Source organism: Panulirus ornatus, chromosome 21 (assembly GCF_036320965.1).
Source record: "Panulirus ornatus isolate Po-2019 chromosome 21, ASM3632096v1, whole genome shotgun sequence".
Classification (NCBI taxonomy): domain Eukaryota; kingdom Metazoa; phylum Arthropoda; class Malacostraca; order Decapoda; family Palinuridae; genus Panulirus; species Panulirus ornatus.
In genome coordinates this window covers 3,997,365-4,021,381 of record NC_092244.1, presented here as the reverse complement: position 1 = coordinate 4,021,381, position 24,017 = coordinate 3,997,365, and the positions used below count along the sequence as shown (strand labels likewise).

General features: G+C 45.1%; 1 long non-coding RNA gene across 1 annotated transcript in view; it reads left to right on the top strand.

Moving 5' to 3' along the window:
- LOC139756204 (uncharacterized) overlaps positions 1 to 23,767 on the top strand; it is a 149,190-nt gene extending 125,423 nt beyond the window's left edge. Inside the window, exon 6 of the long non-coding RNA XR_011714293.1 lies at positions 23,673 to 23,767. This is a non-coding gene — a long non-coding RNA (uncharacterized lncRNA). The remainder of the gene's footprint in view (positions 1 to 23,672) is intronic.
- Positions 23,768 to 24,017: the final 250 nt, after the last annotated feature.

Below are 24,017 nucleotides of genomic sequence, written 5' to 3'. Positions count from 1 at the left end.
AGGGTAGGGCAGAGACAGAAGAGAGGGGATAGAAAAGAGAAGTACGACAATGAAAGTACAGCAGTGAAAGTGGGAGACGATAAGAATGAATTGTTAATGTTTACTTCTAAGGTCCTTCGAAAGGGACGAAGTACGTTTTATGACAACCCCTGGGTAGCTAGCTCCAGGAATCCCGGCTTTACACGATGATACTGTCACTATAAATTACATGGTTAAACGTCGTGTAGTGAGGCAAGACTTTGTACCTTGAAGCTCAAAAAAAAAGAAAAAGAAAAAAATTATCAGTGGTTAAAACATTTACAAAAGAATCTTCTTGTAAAGTCTTTCATGAAATCTCACCAAGAAAAGTATCGTAAAGTCATTTGCAGGGTTTCAGCATTCCTCCCACAATGCCAGAATATGTTGTTCCCCTTCGTCAGCTCGCACGTCAGCGTCGTCAGGAGCGAGACGTGTTTAGTTTAAGGCAGAGTTCAGCGTCACCAATAGGGACAGTACGTTCATACCTGCTCAGGGTCGTTGACACACACAAGCGGCTTCAGAGGACCTTTGACCGCTGATTGGTCAAGTTTCTTTGATGTTAGACTGTGTATAGTTCTCGTGCTGGTCAAACCATTGTTCAGCCGGATGATACAAAGTGTTATTACTTTTAATTTATTTATTACATTGAACTAAAGAAACGTTAATAGATATAATCATTGTTATTGTTGACACACACACACACACACACACACACACACACACACACACACGCACACGTGACCACAATCATGTGGGTAGTGCATGACTGAGTCTGCAGCAGACGCCGGAGCGTCAGTCAATAAAGTATTAAAGACAGGCCGTGTTTGGACCTGCGAACATAACGTTATTTTCACAGTAGGTGAAGCACGTTATGTATCACGTAGCCAAGCAGAGTTATGTGGCATTACTACGTGTCTTATCAGGGCCACCAGGAGGGAACCCAGCGCCCACCTCTCCCTCCGGTTCAACTGCCAGTAGACGACGGGGAGGCAAAGCTTAGAAGGAACTGCATGTTGTGTGGAGAGACCCGGTATACCGGCATGGAATGGTTTTAGGAAAGTGTGAATAGAAGAAATTCCTTTCTCTAAACATAAACTGCTTAACGGGGGGTCCGAACTCTGAGAAGATAGAGATATCACCTTCATTCACTGTTCTTAATTACTGTGTTGAAGACTTGTCTAAAGTTTGTTACATTAGAGGGTGTTTTGTAGTTCCAGATATTTTTCTGTGTGGTGAAAGAACTCTGTCAGATCCGTTAAACATAATCTTTTATTTCGAAATTTATGTTGATGATCCGTTATTAGTCTCTTGAATTGAAGTAAGGCTGACAGATCGAAGTGTATTTTGTATGTATTTTTTTTTTCTTTTAATGTTGTTACATTAGGAAGTTTCCAGTATTTTGGGGTTTCCAGTCCTGGAGTGATTTCTGGAGTATTTAGGTAATGGGTAAATGTTTTTGCCTGTTTGCTTCTTTCTGTATTCTGGAGGACATATTGTTGGGGTCAGTTGATGTGTACGGATTAAAAATTTCCGTCAGTCTTAATATTCAGGCGTTTTGATGTCAAGTTTTCATTCTCGATGGCCGGAAATACGTTTTATGCATGTGGTATATTTGAGGAATTTCGATTGTCAATACTAAATCGAAACCTTTGATTGGAAGGGAAGCTGTTGATGTTTTCACTTGATGAAGGTCTCATTTTTACATGAGAATTGAGTTGTCATTGTTGCTCTCCGCACCTCACCAGAAGGTAGGGAGGGGCAACGTGGCTACCTGCCCCCTACATCAGCTCGCACGTGCAGTGTGTGTGTGTGTGTGTGTGTGTGTGGGTGGGGGGGTGGGGGGGGGGGGGGGGGGAGAAAGTCCTGGAAGGCAAGATAAACCAACATTTTATACGGATGTTCTCGTCTTCTGTGTGCAAGCACGTAGGGGTAACAAGATATGCATAGGAATACTGCCTTCCAACCACTGGTTCCTTCATTACATCAAAGTGTACGAGCTCCACACTGTGGTGTGTTGTGTGGTAACGATCGTTGGCCCAGGCCAGCCACACTGCAGTGTGTCGTGGGAACGATCATTGCCCCGGGATCAAGCCAGTTTATGATCAGTTCTGTACCAACACCAGACCCCACAAGACAATATCTCCCTCACAACACACGCGCTACATATCTGAAAACCTCATTTCTCTAAACACATGACAAAAACCCACCTCACTATTTTATTTTATGTTTCAGGCTCTTATACCCGAACCGTCCAACATCAGTATTCTGCTGGGACTTATCTCCTCATACCTCCTAAAATGCACATAAATAAAGATACGCGAGGCGCCCCAGAGGAATATCCAAAGGCGTTGTGAAACGTATCGACTTTAACTCGTCTACGTTTCCTTAAGCAAGTGTCGCGTCGCTCACCCGATTCCCATGGGTGGGTAGAAAGCCTCCAGCCACCCTGTCTGTGTGAGCTATTTCAGTCCGTGCTCGGTACACAGAACCCATGGTCATCCTTTAACAACACACACTCTCACGTCAGCTCCGCTAATCTTGATTCACGCACGGGCCCACCCACGTTCGAATCCTGGGCACGGCTGTCGGCCCCCAGCCATGACAGCTGTTCATCCTTCCCCCGTGACTGGTTAATAATTGGATATTTAGCTTTAGCTAGGATGTGTATTTCCTTGTACACATAAGAAAAACACGAGGATAAGGGACGGGGCAACACGAGTATAAAACTCTCTTCCCGTAACACTTAAATAATAATGAATGATGATGAAAATCGTACACACACGCACACACACACACACACACACACACACACACACACACACACACACACACACAATCAGATAAGGAAGGATAAATCAGCCGAGACGTCTAAGAGGTGAATATGTCATCAAGAAGAGAAACATCAGAACAGAAGTTACAATAAGTGGATGAAGAAATTAAGAAACCAAAGAACAGGATCAAAAGCCACTCAAAGTATCGTCAGATAGAAGGGGAAATCAAGGACCTAGGAAGTATAATCAAAGATCATAACAGCAAACTGAAAAGAGATTGAAGGATTCCAAAAAGAAATTGACTAGAGGAGAGAGGGGAAGGAGAAGGACGAGGCAGCTGGTGAGGAGCGTTCGAGGAGAAAGCTGGGAGGATCCTCTTGATAAGTTCCTGAAACCTATCAGCAGAAAGGAACAGCTAGTAACACAGACACTGGTGAAACTATGGAACAGAAAAGAGGAAGAGATTTTTGTTTTTGTTGGGGGTGCGTGGGGTGGGATGGGGAGTCAAACGACAGAAACAGATTTGTTAATTCATGCTGAAGAACAGAAATTTGAGGATTTTGAAGCAGAGGGAGGTAGTGAGTGATCAGGTGGGGCTGTGGAGAGGATGTTATACACTGTTGCTGACTGTGGACAATCAAGGAACACGTCTTCTTAGATGGAGGGTTGAAGGTGTAGACCATACAGAGGTAATGCCTCTTGGCTAAAATGCAGACCGGAAAAATAAGTTGTTACTAACTCCATTCTTATTATGTTAATACATTTAGTATTCACTAAAGAGACACCTTATTTTCATCTGCCACAGAAAATGGCCCGTTAGCGAAAGCTACCCACATTTAATATGTTTAGTTCTTTTATCATAAACGTATCTAAATAATTTCAGTTATGGAGGACTGAGGACGGATATTTGCATCTAAGACAGTTATTTTAGTTAGAAATTATTTTGAATTTTTTTCTGGTCAAACAGCCCTGGAAATTTAGGACCTGGAAACGTTCATTAGACTGACTGAATTCAAGATGTCCTGAAGAAGTCAAAGTCAATGCCACCCATATATATATATATATATATATATATATATATATATATATATATATATATATATATATATATATATATATATATACACTCCTTTTCATTTACATACACCTCACATACATACCAACAGTATATTCGCAAATAGAATGCCACATATCATATCTACCTGCGTTTACCTCCCGTCCATATACACAGAGCACCTCCCCTCCTGCACGGTAGACATATAGATCACAACACTGTTGTGTGAGGCAGCCAGGAGACTGCTCCGAGGACGCTCCTTTGGAGAGCCGAATCAAACCAGAGAAGCGGGGAGATGTATTGCCTCACCCCTGCGTCCAGTGAAGGTGCCTCTCCCTCCGTCTCTCCCCTTCTCTCTCTCTCTATCTCTCTCTCTCTCTCTCTCTCTCTCTCTCTCTCTCTCTCTCTCTCTCTCTCTCTCTCTCTCTCTCTCTCTCTCGTGTTGTATAACGGAAGGTGAACGGGCGTTTCCCTCGCGGGAGCTGGTCTAACCTTTACCTTGGGTTAATAATATAGGTCAGGGTTGCTGCAGGGTCAGTTTAGGCCAAGCGTCTTTGCCTATAAAACGATGTTGGAGGGTTTGAGGAGAAGGAGAGTCAGGGGAAGAGAAAGAAGGAGGTAATGGGAGGGAGAGATGGATAGGAAAGAGGGAGGGGGGGGGGGAGGAAAGTGGACGAAGGGGATGATGGGAGAGTTAGAGGCCTGGAGTAAGTGGGACAGGGACACGAGATGAGAATATGGCATAGGAAAAAAGGAGCATTAGGAAGGCTGAGGATGAGGATTTACAGAGAGAGAGAGAGAGAGAGAGAGAGAGAGAGAGAGAGAGAGAGAGAGAGAGAGAGAGAGAGAGAGAAGTAGGTGGAATGTAAAAGAAGGTACCATGAAGGACGTTCCTGCCCCACAAGGGCAGGAACGTACTATAAAGGACGTACATAAAGTCTCCCACAAGGGCGGGAATGTACTATAAAGGACGGAGGTAAGAGCGCAAACAAGACGAGACATTGATGGTCGTTAAGGGCCATTGAAGCCGCCATGACCTCCCCAGGGGCTGCCAAGAGTCTGGAGGGACAAATTATCAGACTGGAGGTAAATCTTTGTCCACAGGAGTGTGTGTACAGGTCTCTCTCTCTCTCTCTCTCTCTCTCTCTCTCTCTCTCTCTCATGGTAGAGAGAGAGAGAGAGAGAGAGAGAGAGAGAATGTGAAAGAAAAATACAGTCCATCTTTCTCCTTGCTCGTCTGTACAACATGTGATATATGTGCCCGAGGACACATAATATATGTGTTCCTCCCATACTTATATATCACCAACATTTTCCATTCACTCTCACTCTCGTCCCTCCCACCTTAAAGGATCTTCACTAAGTTATGAGCTGTGCCCCACAGAGCTGACACATTACCCTAGCCCTCAACAAGCTTAGGAAATTAATCAAAACTTTTGTAGCGTCTTGACAACTTCTACGGTCTTTTTGCTGTTAAGGTTGAAGGGAATTTTAAGACCCTACTCTGTCTGGATGAAGGATGATTTACATTTTAGTATAGACCGTAATATTTACTATATAAGATAAACAGATGCAAAACGAATGAGGGAGACCCATCTGAATACCAAAGAGAACTATTCTGGTGGCGAAAGGTTTTAAAAGTTAACCCGTGTTTAAAATTCTGTCAAGACTTTGTGATAAGAAGGAAGATATTCAGGACATTTTTGTCTGGTTGAGGGCTTCCTGACAGGGCCAGAAAACGTTTGGGTTATCTCTCTCTCTCTCTCTCTCTCTCTCTCTCTCTCTCTCTCTCTCTCTCTCTCTCTCTCTCTCTCTCTCTGCGACACTCAAACGGGGAAGATAGCTTCCCAGTGACCATCTCTGGCACTGTGACACAGAGCTGAGGAAGATAACTGCCCCCCTTGAAGCCCCTCTGGCACTCTGGCACAAAATCTAGGAGTATCGCTGCCCTTGCAAAACTTCCCTGGCACTTTGGCACACAACTGAGGAAGGTAAGGGCCCTTGTGAGCCCCTCTGGCACTGAGATATATTGGAAGATTCCCACACAGCAAGTCGTTGGACGATCTGTGATGACACACTCACACACCCCTTTCTCTTCCTCAGTCCACTTGGTGACTGTCCAGACGCTATGTTTTATTGTCTCATAATTCTGAGAGAAACATATTAAACTTCAGAAGGAAAAAGCTGTGACCACATCAAAATCTAATCAAAATTTCATATCTGTCACAGAGATATATGATTTGATGTATCTTTTCATGAGTTATGTTTTCGTCATTGACGCGCATGCATTGGTGAGATTTTATTGCTGCTAGGGTTAGGGATTTACGTCAGTTGTAAATGTGAATCTGTTCTCAATTGTAAATCTACCGCCACTTGTAAATGTAGATTTACCGTAATGTAAATCTAGTGTCACTTATAAATGTAGTTCTACCGTAATGTGAATCTAGTGTCACTTGCAATTTTGGTTTGTGTGAACTCGGAACATAGCATGTGTCGTCTGCACCAACAACAGGCGTTACACGTTTCAGTTGAGTACGTCATCCACGTTCGTGATGCAGTTTAGGACACCCCCGACTGCATAGCTTTGTGACGCTAGCCACAAAGGTTTCCTGTAACTCCTTAAGCACGCTGATACGACCCTTGAGTACAACGGTACGACCCTTGAGCACGACGATACAACCCTTGAGCACGAGGGTATGACTCTTGTATATGAAAGCCAAGCCATGATACCCAAGGGGAAGTAGCGTCGTGCTTAAGGGCCCTTCCGGCGTGATCTGCGTCTGTATCGTCGTGCTCAAGGGCCGTGCCGTCGTGCTCGCAGGGTTAAACACATCATCTCTGCCATCACTAGAGGATTCAGTTAAGGTACTCTACTGTGGTAAGTGACGTGACAACCATAATTTTCTCAGAGGTTTGCCTTCGACACGGGTACTTGAGCGTCTGAACAGAGCCGCCCCAAATTGCATCCGACGGCTTATGTACGAGATGAAACTTTCATGAGAAGTGTTCCAGACTGACGGTAACCAGATGATACCCGGATGTCTGTGATTACGATGGAGTGGTGTAGTGTTTACCGTAACTAAGGTATACGTTGACTTTGGGTCTGTTATCTCTTTCCTTCGGTAGTTATGCTGCTATCAGTAAGTTGACGTGTCTCCGTCAGTACTAATGATAATTGGGCTAACGGGAATAGAAGTGGTAGTTATGGTACCCGCGCCGTCAGTACTAGTTATGATGATATTAGTAGGAGCAGTATTAGGGGGTAACTGCAGCTGAGGCAGCAGCAGTAGGAACTCCCTGCGTGGCCTGGCGCCCTCTCCCGAGCCTTACCCTGGCCCTGCCTCTCCTCCCGGCGCGGCTACGGCCGTCATATAACCAGCTCTTCAGGTCTTGGCAACATATTGTTAGAACTTTATGGCCCTCAGGTATTGGAGCGGCCGGCCAGCGGGCGGCCGGGCTGCTAGTTGTTCACCAGGACTCAGGGTCGGCCTTCAGGTCCAGCCCCACGTGAAAGGTGATATGGAATCTATACGACCACTTAGGGGTAAGCTTATCCCTCGGCCTTCCTCAGATGAGCGAGACACGTCAGATATTGAGAATCCAATCAAGAGACTTTCTGAGATACGAGGCCTTTCTTCCCTGTGGTTCCTGCCAGCTGCCGTGTCCCTCTCCTGGTGCCACAGACAGATGATCAGGTATTGTGTGGATGATGCCAGCTGCTATATCCCTCTGTTGGCGCTACAGACAGGTGGTTAGGTGTTTCAAGCACTGGATGAATACTGTTGATGCTTCAAGCGGCTGTTTAACTCTGATTTGATGCTTAGGAGTTGCCCTGGTCAGGCAGTTTTGTGTGTGAGTATATACACACAAGACCAGAGACATGGTATATGCATAAAAGGTTTACAGACGGGGCAACACGAGTGTAAAACTCTTGTCTCATAGCACAGAAATGACAGTCACATACACACAGACATATACACACGCAAAGCAAAAGTTAAACGAGTGTAATATCAGAGATGTCTAGTTATAGGTGACCCCAGGTGGGAATGTATTGTGCAGTGGTAACATACACCTCCACGGCTGTTGGACCACAGTTACCTTCACGTGGCTAGTTGCGTATAACCTCAGGTGAGCCACTCCTCTGTAGACAGTGTTGACGGCTGGGGATCATGAGCAAGGTCTCTGTCAAACAACAGAGGTGAACCTTATAAATGACGGCAAAGATGTACTGGAACAGTTGTGTCGCCTGCAGTCCACCGTAATCCCTGAGACTGAAGTAAGTATTAGGTGGAAATGTCAACTTAGGAAATATCAAAAACATCTGTATTAAGTCCCATAAGCAAAGGTAGAATTTTCAGGAATGATCTTGGTTAAGTTTCAGGTTAAGCCTTTTCATTAATGACATGATAATCAACCTATAGGATTGGGTCTTATGTCATTCAGTTCCAAAGGTGTTGGAAGACAGGTGTACAAATTTTCATGACCAGTAGTAGCAGTTTCAAGTACTTTAGTAATAGTAGTAATAGCAGAAAAGATGAGGCAGTAAAAAGCGGTCCATTAGTGAGGAACATGTCGAACATTAGAGTCATCTGTGATGTTGACGATTATTAACATGAACACCACCTCCAGCCAGCCAGCCAGCCAGGCCACGTGAGCCTCCAGGTGGCAGACGCGCGCCGGGAGTCCGCGCCTCTCTAACTCGTCTTGAGATGGCAAGACTGGACGGATGGACAGGTCATTTGGGGGAGTGGTCCTCACCTCAGCTCTTTCCGTCCCAAGATATCTGCCGTGCCTCTTACGGCTGACTGTCAGCTCTCTTTCCATCCCTTCCGGGAGATGTTAGTGGGTGGAACGTATGTTCTTCCTACAGGATGCAGCAGTTGGGTAAAGAGTACGGTAAAACGTACCTCAGGACTCAACCTCAGGCTTCTGTAACGGTCAGGAAAGATGAAGAGGAAGAGTTATGCTTTGATTACTGTAGCACTTTCTGGACACCTCATAAAGGCTCCTTAACATCAAATTAATGGGCTGCACCTCGGTTTGTGGTGTCACGCCACGAGAGCTTACAAGTGTTACTGGGTACTTGTTGCCCTACGATGGAGAGGGTCTCTAAGTAGACCACTGAGATCCCGTTCCTCAAAATGGTTTAGCTCGAACACCATTGACGAAGAGAAGGCAGAGAGACAAAACCTGACCGTGAACGAGAGTTGGTCTCATCTCTTCCACGGCAATGAACCTTTGATCGAATCTGAGTTATTATCCTTGTGAGGTAATCTTTGATAGCTTCTAGTGGAATTCGGATTCTCTTGGTGTGAACATCATGTCAAGTGCTAACTCCTTCAGAGTCCGCAGCTTTCTAGGTACTAAAAGTCTTGAGGAATGTGCACTCACGTTTTCCCTATACCGTGAGGGCAGTGAGTGAAACAGTCGTGATGGCCGCTGCTTGGAATTACGACCAACACCGACCTTACACGCTCAGTAACCGAGAGAGCTTCATCTGCTTCAAGGGTTCTTGACCCGATGTTTTCGGTTGTACTCGACAAGGGACTGGTGAAACCTCCAGCTTCTTAACGTACCCAGTCGTCATTCATTAGAATTGAGTTCCATGAAAACAGGTTCAAGGAAAGTAGGGTGTATGTTGAATGGAAATTAAACTAAAGCACGAGAGAATGTACGTGGACAGATATTCAAGATTTTTAGGAAGGGCGAAAATATAGTACTTCAGGTGGATTACGTCTCTTGATGACGTAAACTAAAGTGTTCGGGTCTCCACTGATGGTAACATGAGGGTTAAGACTGGACGGTCTGGTAGCGAGAGTATTACTGTGAGCACATTGGCTGATCATTGGAACAACTGCTGGTTAGAGATTGTCTTGGATTTGTGTGTGTGTATGTGTGTGTGTGTGTGTGTGTGTGTGTGTGTGGAGGAGCATGAAAAAGAGAGGAGACTGATGTGCCAATTGTATCGTGACGATGTTTACATTTGAACAGTTGAAGTGGGTCGAGAAGTAAAGCCTATCACGCACTGGTAACATATGGGATAAGTTACCACTAAGAGTAGACGAAAGGAGTGCGACAGATAAGATTAGGAATAAACGTATTAGATCTTTTGCTTCTCCAAGTCTGTGACTGAACCTTGGGAGAACTTCTGAGTGCAGGAGGATGAACGTGGATGATGCGAAAGCAATCTGGTGTGGACGGAATAAGAGGCAGAGATTGTACGATATTGTAGGGTAATGAAAGACTGGAGAGAAGTCACAAAATGGCGGACAATTTTAGTAAAAGAAAGTCAGGAATATGAAAGACTCTTCGAAAAACCTGCGGATGATGTTCCATTAGGGATCTCCTGGAAGAGGAATATATATATATATATATATATATATATATATATATATATATATATATATATATATATATATATATATATATATATGTATATATATATACTACACATTTTTACTAAAAGCTGCAAGTATGAGCCACATACCTGCATTTCATGTATTTCCTTTTTAATCTGTGCTGACAAAACGTGATGAAATTTGTTGGGTGATGGTTGAGTGCTGGAACCACAACACACACCATTTGCTTATTCCAACCGCGATTGAATTATTAAGGGGGATAGGGGGCAGGTGACCCCTCGTCGACATGGCAAATGTATGTTTGATATTTTTCGAAACCCGTCGAGTATAGATACTCTGTGAAGGGACGAAAGGAATGAATGTAAATGTAACTTACTCTCTCTTTTATTGAATTATTGCCTCGTGTCTCTGTCAAGACGTCAGTCACACTGAATTGACTATATATTAGGTATTTGATCAAGTTTTGCTTCATCTAGGGACAGCTTATGAATACAAAATTAAATTTCAAAGTAAATAGTGTAGGAAAGTAAAAATTCTCCCTCAATATAATCCAGGTGAAGAAGTTTATTGAACACCTTTGAGCGACATGATTACTGATTATTTCAAGACGTGAGAGGATTGGATGTTCTACATTTCTAGAAAACTGGTTGAGTGTAGAGACGTTCTTCTTCAAAGGCAGCAATGAAATTCTGCAACATATATCCGCTTCCCGCTCCGTCCAGCAAAAGTGAAGCGGATTTATTTGGAATGTATTTGCATCTGATGCCATACGTCATTTCCTCCAGTGTCCTTTTGGGCTGAAGAATATGGATGACGGTCTTTTTGATTGGTTATACAGACCGTTCAGCGTATATAAGGCCCAAGATGAGGTGCCCGAGGACTGGCAGAGTGCACGTATAGGTCCCATGAATAGAGGAATGGAGAATAAAGAAAGAACGTTCAAATTACAAAGTTATGAGACTGGGGAAGATTAATGCAGTTTCAGGAGAGGAAGAGGGTGTGTGGACTAGATGTTTGAAGAATGTATGTGAAAAATACTTGAAGAAAGAGTGACTTCCATTTATGGATCTGGAGAAAACTTATGACTGGGTTAACAGCGGTGTATTGGTAATGAGCTACGGTTATATGAAGTAAATGTAATGTACTCGATTCTGGTGAGGAGTTTTTATCGGGAGAGTGACGTGTGTGTGTGTGTGTGTGTGTGTGTGTGTGTGTGTGTAGTAAGGGAGGAGGGTGAGTGGTTCCAGGTGGAGATGGGTCTGCATGAGGGACGTGTGAAATTATCATGGATATCTAATCTGCTCGTGGATGTGGTGGTGGGGTAGGTTAATACGAGGGTCTTGGAAGAAGAGGGAAATTTGGATATGCTTGTATCGTGGGTCATGTGGGGTGAATCACTTCCAGTTTGCATGTGACACTGCTCAGACTTTAGAGACACTGGCTGGTGACAGTGTTTGGGAGGGTTTAAAAGGAAGAAGTTGAAAATGATTGTGAACAAGAGTGAAGTGTTGAGTGCAGCAGGGAGTTGAGACTGAATGGGTTGCGTGTAAGATTGGATGTGGTGAACCTGGAGGAAGTAGAGTGGACATGGCAGCGGATACGACCATAGGAGCTGAAGGGAATCACAAACTGGAGGAGGGGGCGAAAGAAGGACTCGTCAAGGAGCATATGGGAGGAAAGATCAGTGCATGTAAGGGTAATGAGAGATATGTGTAAAGGTATAGTGGTCCTGATTCTCTTGTCTGAATGTGGGTTGTAGGTCTTGCTGTGAGGTTGGATGTGTCGGAAACACAATACTTGAGGAGGATATATATATATATATATATATATATATATATATATATATATATATATATATATATATATATATATATATATATATTCCTATGAGTCCACGGGGAAAATGAAACACGATAAGTTCCCAAGTGCACTTTCGTGTAATAATCACATCATCAGGGGAGACACAAGAGAGAAATATAACAGTCAGCTGATATACATCTAGAACGCTATTTGGTAAACATGTGATTGTCCAAGACAGACAACGAGCGTTCATAAACTTATCATTTTCCAAATTGTATCAACAATAAAATTATCTAATTTGTATAGACCATCACTAATATTAAGATTATAATTCTTTGTGTATTTGATAATAGAAGATTCAATGATATTTCTCGTGGTAATAGAGTTAGAGTTGATAACTGAGATGGCATTACTCCAGTCAATACAATGATCATAGTTTTTAACGTGACTAAAAAAGGCATTTGATTCTTGTCCCGTTCTTATACTATATTTATGTTGCTTAAGTCTAACAGAAAGATCCTTACCAGCCTACCCCACTTAGAATTTATCACAGTTACCACATGGCACTTTATAGATGCATCCAGGAGAATTTTCTGGTGAATTCCCAATTCAGATATTCTTTATAGTATTGTTGTAGCTGAAGGTAACATTCACATTAAAGGATTTAAGCAACATGGGAAGTATATACGTTTATGCATTTATATTTTTTATTGACCTGTATTTTATAGGTATTTACTCAGGTTCATAAGGAAGTAATTTTCAGTTCTGTTACATTTCTGAAACCAATTTCTGTAATCCTGGCAATCAACTTGTGTTGCGACACACGACCAACGCTTTCAGCATTCATTTCTCAACACATAACACTCTTCATAAAGGCATTTCTCTTGTTGCTCCAACTTTGAAATTTAGATTTTATGTATGCATGCAAATTGGACGTAAGTGGCCTGCAGGAGGTAGTAGCGGCGAGCCTATTTTCTGCTCTTAGGGATGTAGAAATTACGTTCGCTCTCCTGAAATGAAATACTGGAAGCAACTTCAGATAACCTCCTTTACGCCACGTCCCATTCTTCATGGCTGGCGAGCTGCCCAGCGAGTGACCAGGGTTTGCCTGATTTTAGTGGATGTGAGAGAGAGAGAGTGACCAGTGCATACGCAGGAAAACTGTTGGTCGTATATGATATCTGTATGTACCACAAGGATCACTGTTACGGGGGCTCCTTCCTGAGTCGAGAATGCGCTCCACTCAGGAGCAGGGAATTCTTGATCGCCTCCTTTAACGATATTAGAGCCTTATCTAAGATAACCTCTTGCGATGGAACCACTAGCAAGTGGAATCCGCTAAAAGCAAGTTGCAGACTTCGAGTTCATCTTGTCAGTCTTCGTCGATCTCGGTGTCTAGTCAGACCCTCAGCCACCGCCACATACACAGTAAAGTGCTCAACGCTGAAGGTGTCTTCATAACCCCGGCAGGGAGGCCAGTGTGTGTGTGTGTGTGTGTGTGTGTGTGTGTGTGTGTGTGTGTGTGTGTGTGTGTGTGTGTGGGAGAGAGAGTCCAGCTTCACCATCTGGCCACCCACACCTTCAGATTTATACAGCAGATCTGAGCTGGGCAACGTAAGACGTGTGGATGGTGTTGTATGCAAATGAGAGTACCTCTCGCTCTGAGTTGGTCCATTTCCTCGCCAAGTTACACAAGGAGAACGACCATGGTGTAACAAATTGTCCTGAGGTAATGACTGTCTTGTTCCCATTATATTCCTTTAAGCATTCTTTTCAAACTTCAGCTCAGACTCGAATTTCACGACCTGTTAGAACCATGCAAGACATAATAGCCGAACCCATTTTCTTTGCTTCATGTGAGTGTCCTAGATACCAGTCTTGCAGTCTTCGTAAAAGCTTTATTACGAAGGGTTGTTATCACAGACACTGGTGGGGAGGAACACCGCCAGAACCTCTCACGGAGTAAAGAGGTTTAAGGGCAATGCTCGAGCGACGGAGGCAGACATCAAGCGCGAGGAACCTGAGTGTCTGGTGGATCTACATAAGAATAGCCATGTTGATGAAGCTGTCGACCCGGGTAGGTGGGGCTGGGGGAGAGACCCTCCTCCCTCACCTGATTGTTGGTGTTGTGCTGTCTTTGTGGGCTTCTCTTTGCCTTGTTAGTCTCTTGTTAGTGTTGCATGAAGCTGATATAAAGTGTGGGGTTAGATCGTCTTATTACCGTCACTACGAGTAAGCTGGGTAGTGTAGTGACGTTCACTTGTCCATGTGGTGTCAGTATTCCCGCGATAATTCTTAGAATTTTGATTCACTCCCTGGTGACTCCTTGATGACGTAGGCAGTGAACAGTTGTCTAGGAGATGCAGGGATAGAAAGCAACCAGAAGACGTAACATGAAATTAAGGAAGAAACAGGTTAAAAAAGATATAAAGACGTATTTTTGTGGTATAAGAGTGATGGACGAATGAAATAGAACGACAGGACAAATTAATGCAGACAGCATACAGAGATGTAAGAATTGATACGTTAATAGAACTCCTTCACCGTACAGTATATATAGATACTCACACACACACACACACACACACACACACAAAGGGCTTTGAAACACATTCCAGAACATTCTCCTTCGGCACGCAACAAAACACCAAATGATGATGCCTACGGAACACGTTTAAGCTTCCAGCAAAGATTTTCCAAGTGGGAATTGTCCCCAAAACTTTTGACTCGACAGAAACATCAACATTCCCACAAACGTCGCCTAGTTTTCTGCAACTGCTGGGCTGTTAGAGAAGGGAGGCAGCTGAAGGAAAGGAGAGGGAGGGAGGATGATAGATGGGAAGGAGGATATGTTTGGCTGCAAGAGGACGGGAGTATGGGAGGGGCGTGGGTACAGACGGGTCCTGTTCCTGTTGGAGACGTGACCAGGAGATGCGTCATCGGTTGGTGGTCGTAGAGATGGTGGTGGTTCTGATGATCGTGGCAGTTGTAGTTGTAGTGGGGGTAATAGTTGTTACGGTAGCAGTAATGATCCTATTGGTGATAATGGTTAGGGTGGTTATGATACTATGCTTCATGATAGTAATGATCGTGGTTGTGGTGGTGGTATGTATTGTGATGATAGTTGTGGTATTGCTTGTCACGGTGGTGGTAGTGGTAACATTTTGTTACAACACCAGAGGTAGTGGTTGTGATTGTGATGATATTTGTTACGGTAGTTGTCGTGGTGGTTGTGATTGTGTCAGTAGTTGTTATGACAGTTGTGACTCCACTTCCAGCATGTCGAAGAAGGACCTCGAGACGGTCAGAGGCAGCAGGCGGGAGATGTGTCGAAAGTGAGTGAGAGTGAGATCTGAATGACATTAAGGGAGCGAGTATGAAAAAACGAACGTTCGAATGAAAATGAAAGACAGAGAGAGAAAGAATCATGAGGACTCAGACGAACCTCAGCATCCCTCAAAACTCTTTACTTCTTCAAAATGTTGATGCGACAGGAAGTAGTTCCCATCTTATGAGAGCCATCAACTCAGGCCCCTTCTCCCTTCCCGTCAGTCTCCACTCCAATTCCCCGTTCTCGTCAGTCTCCACCCGTCCTCCTCACTCTTTCTCCCTCCACCATCACATTCCACTCCTCAGGCATCAAAGGGGTGGAACGCCGACTTCGCCGATTTCTAGGCCTCGCCCCTCAGGGGAGAAGGTCGACCTCTAAAAGTTTCACACCCCCATCTCCAGAGATGAGGAAGCTAGAGGTACGCGGGAGGGGGGGTTGGAATCTTCGTCTGCGTGGAGGTGCGGGAGGTGGAACGGGTTATTCCCACTGATCTCCGTCTCTGGGGGTAGGTACAGGTGGTGGGCGGATTGGCCCTCCAACAGTCTCCACCTCCTTGGGTTAGGCACGGGTGGTGGACGGGGCCCATCCTCCCGAACAGCCTCCAACTTCGGGGAAGGTGTGGGGTCGTGGACGGCTCTGCTACCCCCCCTGCCAACAATCTCCACACCTCGGAAACGAAATGTGGCTGTATGTCGTGTGTGGCTCATCTTCCGCCAACCGCGACGCCCCAGCCCGCCAGATTGGCTTCCTTCCGCCTGCTCATTCGCGGCTCCAGGGTCGTCACGCCTCCTCACAGTTTCAATCAACCGCAGTGTTACACACCCTGTGACGCCACATCCCTGTAATTCACCCTCTATTGCATTCCGGGACGTTGCAATAAGACGCGAGCCTGACTTAATGACGCCAAACAAGAGAATTTCGCCAGAAGAGCCCCACCTCAGCGCTCCAGATTCAGTGTGCACCATGTGCTCCACCTCCAACACGTAAAGCAAGAAAAGAAGAAAGAAATCCTGATGATTAATCACGTTTCTTTACTCAGAAAATGAATCCTGATATTCGTATACGTTTCTCATATTACCAGTTCTGATCTCTCTCGTTCATGCTATAATTAAACCACCCACGTAGGTTGATTCTAAAGGCTTGGGGACGTTTCTCAGCCGAAATGGAGGAGAAAAGGTGTAGAAATTGTTGGTCAAAATGGCGCGGGGTGTCTTACGCAAGGCTGTAACGTCAGGGTCGACATGGACATGACCTCAAGACCTACACAGGATGGCCCGTCGACCAATGGCGCTTTGATGTGTGGGAATGTTAGAGGCTGTGAGGGAGGAACTCGGGGTCGTTTAGCTGAGAATGTATGCTAGGTGACAGCAGCAGCGAGAAATGTATGCTAGGTGACGGCGGCAGCGGGAAATGTATGCTAGGTGACGGCGGTAGCGAGATATGTATGCTAGGTGACGGTGGCATTTGAAAGTGTATGCTAGGTGACGGTGGCATTTGAAAATGTATGCTAGGTGACGGCGGCAGCAAGATATGTATGCTAGGTGACGGTGGCATTTGAAAATGTATGCTAGGTAACAACTACAACAAGAAATGTATGTTATGTAACAACGACAGCGCCATGTAACAGCGACAGTGCCATGTGACAGCGTCGGGGGAGAATTCTTGGTGATTTTGGGAGAGGATATATATATAGCAAGGAAGAATACGAGAGCCGAAATGGCCGCTTTACGGGACCTGATTGAATGGAAGCCATTCATGTCCTTAGGTCGTAATGTGACTGTGGAAGAAAGGTGTGTAGGGGGGGGACTGGGTCGTCTTGCTGGGGGGGGGGGTTGTCGTGGTGGTAGAGCGGCCATATCCAGTGGTGCGGGGGAGAGAGAGAGAGAGAGAGAGAGAGAGAGAGAAGGGAGTGTAAGTATGTTTATCCTAGAATGGTACCATCTTATCTCCCCCTCACCCACTTGGCACCAGGTATTTCCAGTCACCCCACTTGGCACCACCTGAGGCTTGTGATCTGCCAGGCACTGTTCTATCTCTCTTCATCCGTTTGACACCGTCTTGCAGCCTTTTCAACGCGGGTGACACTATGTTATACCCTTTTCATCTCACGTGGCACCATCTTGTACCCCTTCACCATCCACGCAACGCTCACACACATTCACCCCCTCAAGCTCTCGGCTTCTTCATATTTCCATGCGCCACTGTGGATCCCGACGTACCCTTCCACTCACTTAACACCCTCCTAGTCAGCCCGGTCAAAATACACACGTCATCACTTCCCTCTTCGTTGCCTGGGCTTCTCGTGCCTCATCTTTGGTAAGAAGATCTCAACCCTCGCTATGATCTTGCTTTCATCCGCCCGTCACTTCCTCATCCTCGGGAGTGGTTATTGGAGCTACTGCTTTCTCTCCTCTCCTACATGTAGTGGTTTTAAAATCATTCTTCCAAGGGGGTAACGTCTTACCAGAATGTATGTATATATGTATATGTATTTTTTTGAAAGAGCTGAAGAGAGTGTGCTGATATTTTTTTCGGAATACAGAGAGGATAAGCGAGGAGAGGCTGCCTTAGAGGATGCACATGTCGGAAGTGGAGGGAAGAAGAAGAAGGTGAAGACCAGGAGGGAAGGCAGAGGCACAAGCATGACCGGGGGGGTATCCAGGGACCAGCAAAGCCAGAGGTCCGTCCCTTAAAGCCTCATCAAGATGGCCATTTCTTCGGTAATTACTGTGACTAAAAGAACCGACAGCAATCAGGACTGATAATTAGGTCCATTCATGTTTGGGACACACACCCAGCATGAAGACAGGTGGCAAGGGCCATGGACGCGGTGATGGCTGTGGTGTTGGTGGCGGTGGTGGTTGTGGTGGCGGTGGTGGTGGCGGTGGTGGTTTTGGTGGTAGTGTTCAGCAGAGAGTTGCTTGTGTTGGTGGTTGTGGTGGGGGAACATATTGATGGTCTTACTGGTCGTTGTGAGGATTACTTTAGTTATGATGTGGTCGCATCAATGGTGATGTGGTACTAAGAGTTTTGATGACTATGGTGGTGCTGATGATGGTGTTGCAAGCTGTAGTGTTGGTGGTGCTAGTAATGGTAATGGTGGGGATTGTGATGATGGTGGTGAGGGTTGATAACTGCATACATTTCTTCATAGTATTTTGTTCTTCTCTTTTAGGTATATCTCACCTCCATGGAGAGCTTCAGTGTTTGTTTACGTACCGTGCAATCTGAGGTGACGGGTAGTTTGCCCCTCCTCCGTCACGACCTTTCGAGAGCTGAGGTGGAGAGGATGTCCCCAGTCCAGTTATGGTTTTCCTCAGCCCGTCCATCATGATGACCCTCACTCACACCTCCCAGCCTTACCAGGCATTACGCGAAAGTTTTGCTTCTGCAGGTCACACCATGGGAGCTCCTCATATTATTTGATAATCTTTCCTTGCTTTCCATCCTCCACCTCCGTTCTCCCTCCACACACCACTATCCTTCGCCTCCTACTACAATCATTTCACTCCTTTCCATACACCCTCTTCTTTCCTCCCACCTTTTAACTACGTCTTCCCCCCTCCCCACAGTGCGGTCTCTCCCAAAGAAACGTCTCACTAAACTCCCCAACGTCCGGTTAATTAACTTGTCGCCGACACTTGGACATATAGACGTAAAACCTTAAACCAGGGTGAACAGATGGTTGTAAAACCTTAAACCAGAGTGAACAGGACGAAGTTTTTCTTGCCGTCTGGACTGCTGGACGTTCCAGGTGTGGTCGACATGTGACGGGCTGGTAGTCGGTTGTTGTACACTTGAACGTGTGATCTGTACATACGAGAGGTCAACAACCTTCCGGTGTGCATCTCTGATGGTACATCATGTTCCCGGCCAAGTGTACTCGGCCAGTGACGCCAGAGTAACTGTGTGTAGCAAACGTTACCTAGTTTGAGAGTAGCTGTTTCAGGTATTGATATATTGTCATGGTATTCACGGAATATCATGTTCCCCAGAGAGGGCTTGTCCCATTTTGTGACCTCTTGGCTAACGTTCCTGTCCGTCTCTTTAGTATGACGATCTGATCGTTTGAAATGGACGAGTTAACTGCTTACGGGACGTTGATTTAAGTCTTGGGCACGACGATTGAAAGGATTAAGGCGACTTACATTCAACCTTAGCGTAGAGGTGATGACGGCCGCCACAGACCAGTCTTGTCTGTGGTACGCGGTGGGTACCACAGACAGAAAGTCGACCCAGGTTCTTCCCCCCTGCCATGTACCATCAAGAGTTCCAGCTGGTGTTGTTGTAGGTACGGAGGCCATGTTTGTGACCCGTCTGATGCCATCCAAGTGGTTGACTGAATTTTACAACACCGTCCGTGCCTCGTAGATGAAGCTGTCTCTTCGGGGAAAGAAAATATGGAAATATGAAGTATGAGCACCATCTCTCTCTCTCTCTCTCTCTCTCTCTCTCTCTCTCTCTCTCTCTCTCTCTCTCTCTCTCTCTCTGCTTCCAGTGTGTGGGATGGGGATCGAACCTGTTCCCGTGTGTTGTTGAGTGGAAGGCGCGGCACAGCACGGGGTCCTCGCCTGCTCCTGTGACTTCCCCAGTGATTCTGTTTTAATGAGAAAACTTCCCAGACCCCAAACTGTTAACGGGAGTTTTTCTGACACAATCTCACCCCCAGTTATAGACACTCTCACGTGGACGACGCTGATGTAAGTTTGTATTTAATTGGAGGTATCTTAGAAACGGCATTATCTTCATATATATATATATATATATATATATATATATATATATATATATATATATATATATATATATATAGTAGTTTACGCAGACACATACAGACATTGTTTTCTCCTTATTCGCTGCTACACTAACTGAGGTAGGAAAGATAACTGCACAGTGGTGAGGAGCAGCCTTGCATCAGTCCGCTTCTCCTGTCATCCTTGCAAAGAATCAGTTGCAATATATTTTTTATTTGCTCGTGATATTTCATTTATCATCAGTTAGAATAAAGACAGTTTTTTGCCTTTTTAAAGTATTTTTTTCATAAATTGTACGAATACAGTAATTTTTCGTCCATAAAAAAGGTTAGAACACTTTTATTCTGTAGGAAAAATATCCATGCATCGTAAGCTCGCAACACTACTTAAAATGGCCTCTGCAACACGAGGAATATTGACTGTGCTCCATAAATGTGGTAATATTAGCTTCTCCCGAGAGAGGGAGGGTTAATGCCAGAGTTTAGCTTTTGTTTTGCAAGAGTTCTGAATCCAGCCCCAGACTGTCGTTCAGAGGGATTTTCTCCCACGATCCTCGCATGGTAATATTGGTCCCTTGAGATAAACGTTGTTCGACAGCTGTTGCTAGAGGGGAGGAGGTGTACAGTGCCAGCTACTACGCGGAAGTGGAGGATCTGTTCTTTCGTACCGTAATGTGGTACAGCAGGTACGTAGAGTACCTGTGCTGACGTACCATAGTGGGGTGCACAAGCGGCACAGATGTAGCTCGAACACTGTGGTGCGGTACAGAAGTACAGGACCTGAACTTATCAAGTACCTTCATGCGATACAGTAGCTACACGGGATCTGAGCTCACGTACCATAGTATGGTACAGGAACCATACAAACGATGGTGACCAGACCTGACCTGACATTACGTGTCGTAAACCGTGTTTTCTAAAGACATGACGAATTATATGAAACTTTTCTCGCGGATGAATGTATCAAGTATGACAGGTATGACGTAAGTCCATTATACTCACCCCAAGGTCTTGAGGCGTCTTGCTCAAGTATCCATCCTGAAGGATTATCATCATACCTTAAGATTTAATTTTCACGTCGAGTCCTTCCTGTGTTTAGATGATACTCTTAACAGACTTGACATTATCACAAGGTAATAATGTATCGTTCGAGACGTTGCTTTATCAGATGCGGTAAAGTATTTCACTGTAGACGTGAATCAAGTCATATTCATACCGTGATGAAGGTGATAAAACGTTTTTATGTCATAATAAAAACGTCTGTTGTACAGTATTATATCTGGAGCGATAACGCTTTACGACACTCGAGTCCATGAACGCCAGGGAGAGGAGACACGACAGTCACGTGGGAGGACCAGATAGCAGAAGACCTGATGGTCTATAACGAGGTTATCTCCTGGGTGCCAATAATAGTATTATGCATCCATATTCTGCGTCGATGAAGGCAGGGTAGTAACGCGAGCAGTGGACAGAGGACCACGGTAGGAGGAGCTCCATTAAGGCACTATCCTCCCGCGGGTTAAGGTGGTTGAGGTTAGGATAGCTTGAGGTTTATGTAGTTTTTGGTTTTATCTTATTTCATGAAAAACTTGGGACGTCTTTGTGTTTTTTGTGATGATTATTGGTAAAGTGTTGATTCAAGCCCATGCATCGAAAGTCCTACACCGGATGTCCTCCGTACTAGCTCAAAATATGTCGGTTATGTTTAATTTTTGTGCAGAAGGAGAAACGAAATCATTAATTAAGAGTGACGGATGTCGCAGAATAATACCATTTGAGGAAGATAGTGTTATCTGCAGCAGGTATCGTACGGTGGTAGTGACTTATGGCCCTGCAGCCAGTACTGCCTCAGTACGCTGAGGAACCTAACGGAAATATTATGTTGCAATGAGTCCTCGTCGTCCGTAGCGGGTCTTAGGCTCCTCCTCAAATTAAATTTGATAAGATAATTTGGTATTCTGGAAAATATATATATATATATATATATATATATATATATATATATATATATATATATATATATATATATATATGTATATATATATATATATATACACATATATAAAGGAAACGTATTCCTATAATCGTTCTATGTTACGTAACCTGGTCACGGGTGCCGCGCGCGCCAAGGAAGCCAGACGGCGAAGAACTTTAAACCGGGCGGCTACCAGGGACCCCGGGAACCATGACACCCCCCCCCCCCCCCCCCCCCCCCCCTGGGTATGAGGGCTCGTCGCTCCGTCTCGTAGCGCTGTGGCCTGACCACTCGCTGTGCCTCTTCACGCTACCATAACCCGGAGGCGCTGCCTTCCATGGCCCCATAAATACCGACGCTGCCATACAGGATGTATTTGGAAGGCACACTCATGGCGATCTTATCAAGCGAGGCACTCCGGGCTATCGCTCTGAGTCCGTTGTTGACTGTATCCAAGTCCATCTGTGTCTTTGTCGAGGCGGGCAGTCTCCCGTGCCGGTCCAAGGCTGAAGACACTTAGTGAGAGTGTAAATGACGCGTGAGGAAGCTCCTAAGCTAGTGGCTCGAGTGCCTCAGGCTATAAAGTGCATCGTGAGTGTGTGGCGAGGCAAGAGTGTGACGTTTGTGTGGGGTGGGGTTTTGAAACTGGCTGTGGTATGTGACGTGGCCTACAGCGAGGGCGTAGTGAGTGTGTGTTGAATGTGCAGTGACCGCACGCAGTTGTTAGTGCGTCGGTAATGTATGGTGACTTTATGGTAAGTCTGTGGCGAACGTGTGGTGAGTATATGTTGAGTTTGTTGCCAACGTGTGGTGAGTATATGGTGAGTGTGTGGTGAATGTGTGGTGAGTGTATGATGTATGTGAAGTGAATATGTAATCAGTATATGGCATGTGTGAGTGAATGTGATGTGAGTTATATGTGTAGTCAGTGTGTGGTGATTCTATAGCGAATGTGTAATAGATATGTTGGTCCCTTATAAGCAGCCCACTTACTGGAAAAAAAATCTAGTTTCCATAAAACTTTTACTGGCAGATCAATCGAGAGTATGTCTTGCCCAGTTATGTGCAGGGAGGAGCTCAGACCCACACAGAGCCAAGGCAAGGCAGGGGAGCAGGACGCGGAGTCCACCCCAGGACTGGGGAGATTCGTCGTTGGCTGCGTTTCATTAACTTTATGATTTATATGTAACAATCTCAAGCCAAAAAACCTCGAGCACCCAGCGAGCCTGGAGCTGGTAAAGTTTAAAATGGGAGAACATATTCGCGTCAGAAACTCCAGCAGCTGAGCATGAGTTGTTCCGAAGTTTAAAATGCGAGGCCAGTTTAAATTATTTTAAACATATATTAAAAGATTTGTTATACGAAGTCAGGTGGTTTCACAAGCTTCGCGACTTTATTATGAACGCCTGGTTTAATTAATATTTGGGAGGTCCTACTGCACTATGGTTAATTACAGTATATTAAGACACATAGACACATGTAAACACGTGTGTGTGTGTGTGTGTGTGTGTGTGTGTGTGTGTGTGTGTGTGTGTGTAGTTTTTATCAATGTAAGATTTATTTTAGGTCAGTAACACGATGATCTTACAAGGACTATCCCTCTGTCACCAGAGCCGATGGTCTCCTCTCCGTGCATGAAGAGGTTGGGTTTGTGTCTTAGTGCCCACCAACCAGTGATCTAACCAAGGAAAGTCGAGCGTGGGTGAGTATGTTTCCGTCTGTATTGCGTTTCTGATCACCATTAGTGTGCTATTGAGGGAGGGTTTTACACTCGTGTCGCCCTGTCTCTAAGTCTTGTATAAATGTACCGTATCTTTACTTCTACATTTGTATGTATACACTGCAGCCTAAGCTAGGTATCCATTTATCGACCCGCTCCGAGGGGATGATGAATGTCTGGGCTGGGTGTGGGAGTACTGCCGTTGTGTGGTGTGTATGATTGTACACGTACGATCC